This window comes from Schistosoma haematobium, chromosome 7, assembly GCF_000699445.3.
Source record: "Schistosoma haematobium chromosome 7, whole genome shotgun sequence".
Taxonomy (NCBI): domain Eukaryota; kingdom Metazoa; phylum Platyhelminthes; class Trematoda; order Strigeidida; family Schistosomatidae; genus Schistosoma; species Schistosoma haematobium.
The window spans coordinates 8,419,508-8,429,646 of record NC_067202.1 but is presented as its reverse complement, the minus strand read 5'-3'; positions in this window follow the sequence as shown (position 1 = coordinate 8,429,646).

The window sequence follows — 10,139 nt, the reverse complement described above, 5'->3', positions numbered from 1 at the left end:
CATCCAATTTTCAGATCACTTAGTGGTAAGCTCTGATTAAGAGAGCGTATTCAACTGGGGGTTTTCGATTCTAGCCCATTACTCCACGTCGTTTGTTGTTTCATCCGATATGTTAGGATTCATCACTCGAACGTGTTCATAGAAGATAGATATTGAAAACGTCGTGCTGGGAGTCCAAAGTCATCCCTTGGTAAAGTCTTCAGAGGCCTATCAATAAAATAAAAACGTTTTATCTCAGAGGCACCAAATAGAAGATTTTCAGAACCACCAGTAAAATCAAAGGAATATATGTCACGCTCGTTACTAAATAATCATTTAAGTTGTTTTGTATTTCGCATTGTTAGATCTGAACGAAGAATAAATGGATGGTAACTGCTAGGAATTATTTATGAACTATTGTTACATATATTCTTATTGGATAATTGATAAGTAACCAGATTATATATATATATATATATATATAAATATATATATATACATATATATATATATATATATATTCGTATTCTTTTTGTCATAAGCTTTCATTATTCTATTGGCTACTATCATACGATTTGCCATTCTTGACTTATTCACAGCATATGAGTTGCAGTATCCAATACTCACGGCCACTTTAGGCTTGATCTTGTATATTTGTTGATTTTTATTTTACGGAGTGACGAGGTTGTAGTGACTCACGTTTATCACGAGAACACGACTGGTTTAATAAAAACAATTATTATTATAACCAACTGTACCAGTGTTTGTTTTAATGTGCTTTTGTTTAACTGTGCTAACTATAGCTATTTTGTGCTTCCATTACCTTCCATCATTGTTCTGCGGTTTTTGGTACTGTTCGCACGTACTCCTGTCTTCTGCTTCCACTTGTACCATTCCTTGGCACGATCTTGGTATTCGTTCAATACCACGAGATCGCCAACGAAATAAATCTGGTTACGTTCAATCTCTGCCTTCTGATTTACCTGGCACGTGTTTCTTTGTAGCGGTGTTCATAGTTAATCTCAACTCGACGCCACGCTACAATTGGTGATCCCAAAGTTTGGAACACGCCTCAACCTCTGGTCGAATCTTCCAAAGAAGCCAATTCGGTGAGTCTATTATTTATCTATCCACGTCTGTCGTATATTTTCATATTAATTTTTAATATATAATATACACGACATGACGGATAGCGACAAGAATACTATTAATGTTATAGACTCAGACGTACAGGCCATTCACTTTCGACCTGTATCATTCATCCCCCACGACCTAGAGGTCTGGTTTGCTGCATTAGAGTCTCAGTTTGAGACTCGTCGCATCACGAGCCAAAGGCAAAAGTACGCCTACGCTCTCGAATCATTACCCGGGGACCATTTAGTAGCTGTTCGTGAGGTTGTCCTCAATTCTAACGTGCCTAATGTTTATGATCGCCTCAAAGAGGCAATTGTCCGACATTTCCTCCCATCGAGGGAGGAACGATTGAGGACATTATTAGCACGTCACCCCCTGGGTGATGCTAAACCAAGCCATCACCTCACGCGCCTGCAATCTCTTGCAGGACCAACAGCATCTGACTCGGAGATAGTTAAGGAATTATGGCTCGAGTCACTACCAGCTCATATCCAACCTACTGTGACGACACTGCTCGAGGACTCACCGCTTAACCAGGTAGCCCTCATAGCAGACAAAATTTTGGCGAGGACTAGTAATAGAGACACCTATGTAGTTGCTTCGACGGCACGTCCTAAAGTAGACATGGACGCCGGTCATTCCTCAGCTCATGGTGACAGGGACAGGTGTATTCACACACGTCTTAGTTTTCGAGACCGTTGTAACGTACCCCAACCCTACGTCCCCCGAGCTCGCTCAAGTTCTCGCAAACCCGTCACCACTCGCCCAAAAAGGGCATCTTCCAAGCCACGCCGAAAGGCGGCTACGGAAGCGAGTGACAGTTGGTGCTGGTTCCATAGGTCCTTCGGGTCTGGCGCCCGCTGTTGTCGAGCACCATGCTCATACAAGGCGGGAAACGCCAGCGCCGGCGAGTAAAAGCGGCCGTACTCGCTGGCCCTTCTCCCCAGGTTGGTCGCCTATTCTACGTGCACGATTATCGCACAAACGCTAGGTTCCTAGTAGACACTGGGGCCCAAGTTTCTGTCGTACCACGAGGTAGCAGCAAGTCACAAGCCACAGTGCTTCGACTACGCGCTGCGAATGGCTCAGTCATTCCTACCTACGGTACACGACAACTCGCGGCCAACCTGGGCAACCGACGAAGGTATCTGTGGACGTTCATCATTGCTGATGTTCCCACAGCCATACTAGGTATTGATTTTCTACAGCACTATGAATTGCTTGTCGATTCACATAGGCTGCAGCTAATCGATACTTCGTCGAACAGCAAATTCATGGGCTGTAAAGCCCACATGAACGCGTACCGAATCCTCGGCACTTTTTACTCGCGTGACGATAAATTCCACGCTTTATTCGAGAAATTCCCCGTACTCACTAAACCACTCGAGGAGCTTCCATCGGTGACCAATCGTGTGGTACACCACACAGTCACCTGCGGACCGCCAGTCACGGCACGACCTCGCCGACTGGCACCGGACAGATTAGCTTTTGCTAAGCGTGAGTTTGACAATTTACTAGCTACTGGTATTATTCGTCCTTCTCACAGTCCATGGGCCTCTCCTCTTCACATAGTGCGCAAAAAAATGGGGTTAGTTGGAGACCATGCGGCGACTACCGAGCTCTAAACGTAGTTACGCGCTTTGATAGCTACCCCATCCCCCACATACACGACATCACGGCATCGCTCAAGGGCACGACTATCTTTTCTAGGATCGATCTGGTACGAGTATATCATCAGATCCCAGTCGCTCTTGAAGATATCGAAAAAACTGCTATCACGACTACTTTCGGTTTGTTTGAGTTCCTACGAATGCCATTTGGATTACGGAATGCTGCTCAAACTTTTCAAAGGTTTATCGATAGCATTGTACGAGACCTCGATTTTGTTCACGTCTATATTGATGACCTGCTAATCGCATCATCAAACGTAGATGAACATTATCAACATCTTACGCTATTATTCAAACGCCTTTCGGATAATGGAATAGTAGTTAACCCAGACAAATGCGAGTTAGGTAAACGAGAAATAATATTTCTGGGTCATGTTATCAAGCAAGAGGGTATTCTACCTTGTGAGGACAAAGTGCAAGCAATAAAGGAGTACAACGTGCCGTCCTCACTCAAGGAACTGAAGGCTTTTCTCGGTTTGGTTAACTTCTACCGTCGTTTCATCCCACACGCGGCAGAACGGTTACGACCACTAACCGACTTACTACGCGGCAACCCACGCAGATTGGGAATGAACGATTCTGCACGTACTGCATTCACTGAAATCAAAATGGCTCTTGCGCAAGCCACTCTTCTCGCCCATCCCGATCCATCAGCCACGCTTAGTATAGCGGTTGATGCATCCGATGTTGCTATAGGAGCAGTCATGCAACAAAACATCTCCGGTAGTTGGCAACCTCTCGAGTTTTTCTCACGATCCTTACTACCACGGAGACGAGATATAGCGCTTTTGGTCGCGAGCTGCTAGCAGCCTACTGCGCCATCAAACATTTTCGGCACGCAGTAGAAGGACGTCGATTCATCTTATTCACCGACCATAAGCCCTTAACGTATGCTTTGCATACCAAGTCTGACCGCTACTCACCACGAGAGTGCAGACATTTGGACTATATCTCCCAGTTCACGACAGACCTTCGTCACATCCAAGGCAAGTCGAACTGTGTTGCCGATGCTCTATCACGAATCCAAATGAATGCAGTTACCCTGCCGGTGCTCGATCTTCCTGCTATGGCCGCTGCCCAAGCAAACGATCCCAGCTGTACAAAAGCACCACACTCTACGTCCCTTCAGTATCAGGAAGTACCTCTAGCTACGACTTCTGGCACCATTCTATGTGATACGTCTACCGGTCTTCCTCGACCCATCGTACCCTCTGCTTATCGCCGTCTCGTATTCGATGCCCTGCATGGATTATCTCACCCAGGTATCGCAGCTACATTACGCCTCATCGCTGCACGATACGTCTGGCCGTCCATGAATAAAGATGTTCGTATGTGGGCGAAGCAATGCTTACAATGTCAACGATCAAAAGTGCACAGGCACGTAGCCGCCCCCCTCGGCACATTCGCTACGCCTGATGCTCGCTTCGATCACGTTCACTTAGACATTGTAGGACCACTGCCACCACCGCAGGGGTATGATCACATACTCATGTGCATCGACCGCTTCACCAGATGGCTCGAAGCTATACCCATCACGTCTATCACGGCGGAGACAGTTGCTCACCGCTTCGTAGAACGATGGATAGCTCTATACGGTTGTCCCTCGACTGTCACGACTGACCGAGGACAACAATTTGAGTCCGCACTATTCTCCTCACTTACTCGGCTGCTTGGTACGGAACGCATACGCACTACCGCCTACCATCCAGCTTCAAACGGTTTAGTGGAAAGGTTTCATCGTCAACTTAAAAGTGCTCTTCGAGCACACGAAAATAACGACTGGTACGAAACCTTACCGCTCGTTCTTTTAGGTATCAGAACGAGTTTAAAGGCAGATATCCAATGTTCCGCCGCTGAACTTGTATACGGCACGACATTACGTCTGCCCGGGGAATTCTTCACACCACGGAGCAGACATGATTTCGCTAAATCAGACTACGTCCGTCGACTGTCTGCATTTATGCGAACGCTGTCTCCGGTGTCAACTCGAATACAACATCGACAGGTCGCTCTCCCTCGAGAGTTATTTACCTGTTCACATGTTTTCATACGAGTTGATTCGGTACGCAAACCTTGGCAACAACCTTATGAAGGCCCTTTTCACGTGATCGCTCGCCACGAAAAGACCTTCAAGGTTGATCGATATGGACGCGTCGAGATCGTCAGCGTTGATCGTCTCAAACCAGCACACCTCGATGACAGTGCCCTATCTGGTAACCTGAGATTCAATGCTAGACCTAGCAAACCTACTAGCGGGATCCTCAAACCATCTTCAGGTCCCACGCTAGATACATCTGAGACCTCATTCTCACGTCCCAGTCAACAGCACGCGTCATCTGCACCGTCTACGGACGAGACGACAGTCTCACGTCCAGATCAGCAGACCACGCCGCCCTTGACTTCGGATGAGATTGCAGGCTCACGCGACGCGAACGAGACTACCGTCTCACGTTCCGGTCGCCGAGTACGGTTGCCCGTACGTTTCCGCGATTAGTCGCACAGTCAACAACTGATACGGTGTGGGATTATTCCTATACTACACGCATGCTACACTCTTCTCTTTTTTGATTTTCTTTTTGTTTCCTGAGCCCACGCCTTCGACCATCTCCGTTTGGTTCCGTCGACTTCAGTCAACTTTGGCGAAAGCTGGATTGGCCACCCACGCTCTTGTCAACGTACTCAGTCGATATATTGGTTTCGAATGCTTGGCTTACGCTTGGTCTCGAACTTTGTCGTTATGGTCGCTTCTGGTTCATCGGCTCAACGTGGTTTCGTCCTACGTCTGCAGCGTTTCTGGTCCGCATTCCCTACGAACGCAATCTTCAGATTCTGGATACAAACCACTCTGGTGTAGCATGCCAACTCAAGCAACAAATACAACACATCGCTCCTGGTACCGTTCTCCGAAAACGACCTTCGCTGGCAACTCGATCAACGATCGCTTTCCTGTTCGCCAATTCTTCCGTCCTACAATCGCTCGTCAGCCGATCAGTCCCACGATTCAAACCGCTATTTATCGAAAGTGTAAACCCTTTCTAGCGGGGGGCTCCTGTAGTGACTCACGTTTACCGCGAGAACACGACTGGTTTAATAAAAACAATTATTATTATAACCAACTGTACCAGTGTTTGTTTTAATGTGCTTTTGTTTAACTGTGCTAATTATAGCTATTTTGTGCTTCCATTACCTTCCATCATTGTTCTGCGGTTTTTGGTACTGTTCGCACGTACTCCTGTCTTCTGCTTCCACTTGTACCATTCCTTGGCACGATCTTGGTATTCGTTCAATACCACGAGATCGCCAACGAAATAAATCTGGTTACGTTCAATCTCTGCCTTCTGATTTACCTGGCACGTGTTTCTTTGTAGCGGTGTTCATAGTTAATCTCAACTCGACGCCACGCTACAAGGTCTAGTCAGCTTGTATATAAACCAATTGTGTCTGAAATATACAGTTCATACAACGGAGGCTGATATTTGTGTTCTGGACTGAACCAGGCTGGGTTAGGTGAGAAGCTATTATACAAAAGATCAATAAGGTGTCGGAGTTTATTAAAAGCCGGTCGTGCTGGTTGACGCGCCGCTAGTTTGGCTCAGGGACATGGTCGCATTCTGGTATTCTGGTTGATAATTTTGTTATGTGATTGTTGTCAGGGCCATAGAACATAAAAAGTATGTTTCTGAACCTAATTTTCTGTACATGACTAAGCTTAGGTAAAGTCCTTATTTCCATATCTCGTATTGCCTTCACTGATCTGTTTGAAGGATGTACTCAGTCTCGGGCTCCAAGATGATGTCAAGAAATCAATAACGCGTAATCTGGCAACAGGTTTATTAACCAGCCATGGAAAATTGATAAATATTTATTCTGAACAACGATGAGTCTATATACAATATAATATTTCTGAAAGGGCAGGTACACCATTTCTAAAGGCATGATCTACAAATTACAACATTTATTGGTTCACAGTATGCATCTCAAGTAGGGTTGTTAAATAAATGTAATCTATAAAAGTGAATATCAGTCCATTCGTTCAGATGTCTTGGAGCGTTATTGATTAGTTTTATGCTTTAGTACTACACTAAGTAGTATTCAAAATATTTTCCAAAGGGGCATTGCGTCCACGTTACACATTAGATCCAATCTCGGCACAACTGTGTTAGAATTTCGGTCGTGCTGATTATTTATACAATATAACTTTCTTAGTTTATATTTGTTATTATGTAGACTTGTAGAGTGCTTGGTGTGAACTCTGGCCTTGGGAAAACGCGTTCGTTGAGTTTGTTCCAGATATCAGAATTTCCATAGCTGTGCCCTTAGAGCAAGATTCTGAAAAAAAGAGGGACAGAAGGGCAGCAAGACACCTGGATGTGAACGTAAAACAATACTTAACATTTTGTAGTGGAACAGACGGAAATATGATAAATTATTGGACTAAATTGATGCTAGCTCTTGTTGCCAGAGTGAAATGTAAACAGATGCTCCAGATGAGAGAATGCAGTATCAAAGAACAATGAATTGGGATACTCACCAATGTGGAGTAAGTTCAAGTGAAGGAAGAGAGTCAAGGTTGGAATACGGAAGGTTGTTTATTAGAATGGAAAGTGCATATTGAGAGTGAAATGTTGAGAAAACTAATAATTATATCTTTTGTTGTCTGAGTTTTTTCTTTTTTTCCATCCGACTCCTGCCACACAGTTAAAGTGTTAAATTCCAAGTTAGCATGTTATAGGTTGTCTTAGTAAAATAGCTAATCCAGCATGAAGCGTTAAAAGAAGTAACTCGGATCATGGGAGCCCTAATGCAGATACATCTGTCCCACAAGATCCCCTCATCTAGTAAGCTACCAGTAACACACACTGATTCAGTCATCAGTACCATTCAAGAGTTTGTGTTACTTTTGATTCGTGGTTCATAAAGTGCGAAGATCTACGTATCCATTTATATAGACCGGACAGTGCTACGAAATTTGGCCTGACAGTGTGAATGCGGAAGTGATTTTACGCCTACAGAGAATCGTTGTGAGTTAAGTTTCAACCAAACTACTGAAATAGTCTCGAATCCTCGTAAAACAGTCACTTCTTTTATTTACATCCTACCAGTGTTTGAAGATTGATAGAGAATCAAAGGGTGGTTAGGAGTAATATGAAAGAATTGTGAACTCAGGATACAAGACCTTCAAGCTATTGTCTCAAACTGGAAACCAGTTCAAGTGCCCTGTGTTTGTCCGTAGTATGCGTTCGACCAAGAGTGTTGATATAGACTCAAGAATTCTTGGTCATATTAAATACCACACTTTCATTCACTTGCATGAACTGACCAACAAATGCCTTAGGTTAATAAATCCGGAACGTTATACAGTAGAGTTGTTATAAGTTCAGTAGAATAGTGCTACTAGAATAACAGAATTGTTCCATTATTGCGGACTTGTAGAATTATGATCTAGTTCGGTGTTAGTATAGTTGTTATCGCTATTATAGTTATAGACCTAATCTAAAAGTGGTAGATTTGTTTTGATGTAACTACCTAATCTATAAGATCTTATGTGGAAGCCACATCGCTATCTATTCTAACTCGTCATATCATGACAGTATTCAATATGATGTTTAGCACTTCTGATGAACACATTCAGTGTGTGAATGGTATAATACATTTATTGTGAGTAGGGATAAGTTACACAGAATCATCACAGCTGCAAAGCCGAGCCATGCCGCACAACTGTCTCGCGTTCACCATCCCTGCTCTTCTCTCTGTGTTAGATGTTGCATGTTAATTTTGTCAGTCATTTTACGTTCACCTTAAAAGATAATATGGTTAGGGAGCGATACCACCGCGGGCTTGCCACCACATGGCCACCTAACCTATAAGATATTGGTTGGAAATTACATCGATTTGTATACTGGCTCGTCCTGTCGTGACAGTTCGTAATGTTCCCTTCAAAAGCCTTACAGAGTACTTTTAATGTACTAAGGGAATAATATATCTAATGTTACAAATAAGAGGTTACATAAAATGACTATAGCTGGAAGGATTAACCATGCCGTTTCGATTAAGTGCTCCAGCATTTGCCTCTATTGACATCATCCAGGTGTTCAACGGCAAATGTGCGTTTTTCATTTATTTTGTGTTTAGTTTAACGGATCGCGTACTTAGGAACCAATGTCACCACAAGACGTCAAAGGTTGAAATCAGCGGCTTTTTGCAGCAAATTGATACAGTTAGGAGAAGAGATCAATAAAGTATCAAGAAGCCAGGTTGCTCTAGTGACATCTGCAAAGCCTCATCTTCATGTTGGAAATGTAGTGGTGAGCAGTTCAAACGACTTCGTTCCTAAAATCTATAGCAGAAAATTTTGTGAGACCGTTGTGAGCCTACAGTCTAACCAACACAGAGGTCAGTCTACAGCGGTTTGAGCGGAAAGTCCAACAATAATGGTGAAACACACTATAAAACCACTGTCGAGGAAATGACGGAGAACAAAATATTATATATATCGAGGGTTGCTATCACTCGACTTGCAAAAACTATGGAAAAAATAAAACTTTTGGTTACATTACCAAACGGACATTCAACGGTATTTCATGACAGTTTTGGAGATTGTACGAAGTTTTTAATCATTCTTACCCATCCATGTAATGAGAGATCAGCATTTTGACCGTAAATACAAGTACCATTAGCTTCCCTCCCAACAGTTAAACGAGATTTGGAAAATTGATGTTATTTAGCTTGGGGATTTTCTTGAATGTGCTGGACTGATAGTGAGAGTCAAGAAGTCCAAAGACAGTATTAGCTTGTATGGCACTTACTCAACCGTTCCTAGAAATTTACCATTATCCATTACCATTTAATAAAGATGTCTTCGAGCTTAATGGGAGTATTTTGCCAAGTGTGATCAGTCAGGAAACAAATTCACATTACCTGGCGGCCTATGAATGTAGAGACGTTCTCAGTACTGATATACACAAGAGATCACTCTGATATAACTGTAATACTTTTTCGGTATTTATTCGTTTATATGTGTGAAAACTCCTCATCCGTACTGTTTTGTTTTAACACCAACCATTACACGTAGACAGCCTCAAGCAACCAATATATACGAGACGAAAAGACTCATGCTCTCTGCATGACGGCCGGGCCAATCTTAACCTATAGTGTCTGAGGCTATGTCAAACCTACATGGGTTATTCTAGCTTCCGGACATGTCATTTTACTCCTTCATTTGTCACATTTTGACCTTGTCAATTATTCGCTTGCTAGCTTGGACTGTTTTTATATGAGCGTATATGTGTGCATCGCTTACCCTGTTCATCACATGTCTATAGCTTATTTTTGTCTGTTTTTGCATACAAATATTGA